The following is a 2,665-nucleotide window of genomic DNA, read 5'->3' on the forward strand; positions in this document are numbered from 1 at the left end:
AAACCCCACAGGTAGCAGACGATGGAAGAAGGGGCAGCCTGCTACCTGTGGGGTGCAGATGTTGGGAGAGGGGCTGTTTGGAGAGCAGCCTCTGCCCCACTCCACTCACCCCCTGCTAGCTGCAGAGGGGCCTGGGCTTCACGCAGTGCTCGGGGCTGCTTCCCCTGAAGGGCCAGGCTGGGCTGCCAATCCAGGCTCCACACACAGCAGGATCACTGCCCAGGTAGGAGCTGCTCCCTAGGAACTCAGGTGCCTGCGTCTTCCAGGTGGCAGAAATTGCCAGGCTCCAGCACTTTGCAGCCAGTTTGCCCCAGCGATTACCAAGGTAGCACTGGAGCCGGGGCACCAAGAGCCCCTCACTGTAGGATGTGGAGGAACCAGGATCGATGGCTCGTTAAACCCCTTGGGAGAAGCTAGGCGACCCCAGAACCAATATTTTCATGCAAGTTTTTTGGAGCCAGCCAAGGCAAGCATGTCGCGGCTGTCATGGGGGATGGCTACAAACAACGGGGCAAGTTCCCCATATGGAAGTAGCAGCTCCCTGCCCCCAGTTCCATGGACCCAGACCTGGGCATTTTTGGGACCGGCCCTTGCCTTGGTGTTGGGGATGGAGGCGCTAGTGGTGGGGAGCTGGGAGTCAGGATTCTTGGGTTCTCTCCTTGGTTCTGGGAGGGGAGGTATTAAAGCAGGGGGGCTGGGAGCCAGGACATCTGGGTTCCATCCTCTGCTCTGGGAGAGGAGTGAGGGGCAAGTGGGTTAGAGCAGGGGAGCTGGGACTCCAGACTCCTGAGCTCTATTCTTGGCTCAGAGAAGAGAATGGTGTTTTGTGGTTAGAGCGGGGGTGGGGCTGGAATTCAGGATTCCTGGGTTCTATTCCCAGTTCTTCCACAGACTTCGTTTGTGACTTGGAGTGAGTAGCTTATGGAGAGAGCCTCCCCCCCGCCCCACAGGTAACTGGAGGAATGGGAAGAGTACAGTGGTCCCTGGGGTGGATGCTGGGCAGGTGGGGGGGAGAGGAATGAGCAGAGGGTGGGACCTTGGGGGAGGGGTGGAGCAAGAGGTAGGCCTCTGGCTAGGAGGCAGAGCAGGGATGTCCAGTTTTCAGAAATTGGAAAGTTGGCAACCCTCATGAAATTGTTCAGTTCGATTACTGCATACAACAATAAAACACACAGAAGGTTCCCCTTAACTTTGCACTCATCCAAATCTTCACTCTCATCTCTACTGCTTCAGATTCGCTACGTACCACCCATGTCTATCTCCTTATTTATCATTTACTCACTCCGATTTTTGTGCCCTCTTTCATGCCACTTCTTTATGTTTAGAGGAGCCTTCCAGTTGGTGTGCACTAAGGTCCCTTTTTCTCTTCCTTTAAAATGTTCTGAAAATCTATATGGTCCATGAAGCATTCCATCTATTATTCCCATATACCAATCTGACTTTGTATGGTGCCATATTGCATTGTATTGTACCAGCTCACACTATCACCTGTATGTTCTGTGGGTAAGAACCTGTTACATTTCTCATCATCAGGTTAAATTTTGCATCTCATTGAGGCTGAAGGTAGCCACCTCAAATAAAAACTACAAATGGTGCAATGCGTACCAACCCATTTACTAGGCAACAAAGGCTGGCGTGAGCACATCACATCAGCACACCACGAGCGCCATTGGAACCCTATTTCCAGATTACATTCAAACAAAGCACACAAAAACATCTGACTGCACCCTGCATTGTTACACCATGACTCTATTTGCTGCCAGTTCATCCATTGGAATGTCTTCTGGGTACAATCTCTTCTTGTTACCCCTTGTGTGCAGTGCAAGTTGTAAAGCTATTCGCATACTCTCTCCTAAGAGTGAGTTTATGTTATGGAAAGGTTGGAGAACAACAAAGATAGAGAATAAATTACAACGATCCTTTCCAGAAGACCCATAGGTGTTGTCGAAAACTAAGTACCAAATTCAGACCGCCACCAAAGTCAGTGGAGCTGCATCTGTTGATATACGGTCTGAATTTGTCACAATAGGTCAAACTTTACCATTTGATATACCTTTTAATTTCAACAGGAGAGCAGCATGTACGTACGAGCACAGAATTAATTTTTACTTAATTTTAAAATGATGAAATCCAAATGTTATTCTTCCCAACTCTGTGTAGGGATAAAGTGCCATCTTGCATATTGATTTTCTTGGAGTGATTCCCAGAAGAGTTGTGCTCTGCTCTTTTCTGCCCATATATCTCTATTTTTATTTTAAGCTGTATACCCTATGGCAGGGGTTGGCAACCTATGGCACGCGTGCCAAAGACGGCACGTGAGCCAATTTTTAATGGCATGCTGGAGCCTGCAGGGACTCCAGCATGCCACTAAAAATCCTGCCGAGCCTGGCGCGCTCTCCTGTGCCCTCCACTTCCCGCGCGGGGGCAGGAAGCAGAAGCATAGCCGTGCACACGGGGTGGGCAAATGGCCCCACTCTCCCAGCATGGCAAGCAACGGGGTCCGCGCTCCCGGGCCGGAACACGGGGCCGAGCGCAGCAAGCTGCTGGCCCCTCCCCCACCTTATCCCCTCCCCTGGAGCCCTGCCGCGGCGCGCAGCGCTCTGGGGGTTGGGGCTGCGCGCTCCCGAGGGCAGCGTTTGGCTCCACGGGGAGGCAGACACGCTCC

Source organism: Chelonoidis abingdonii, chromosome 3 (genome assembly GCF_003597395.2).
Source record: "Chelonoidis abingdonii isolate Lonesome George chromosome 3, CheloAbing_2.0, whole genome shotgun sequence".
Lineage (NCBI taxonomy): Eukaryota > Metazoa > Chordata > Testudines > Testudinidae > Chelonoidis > Chelonoidis abingdonii.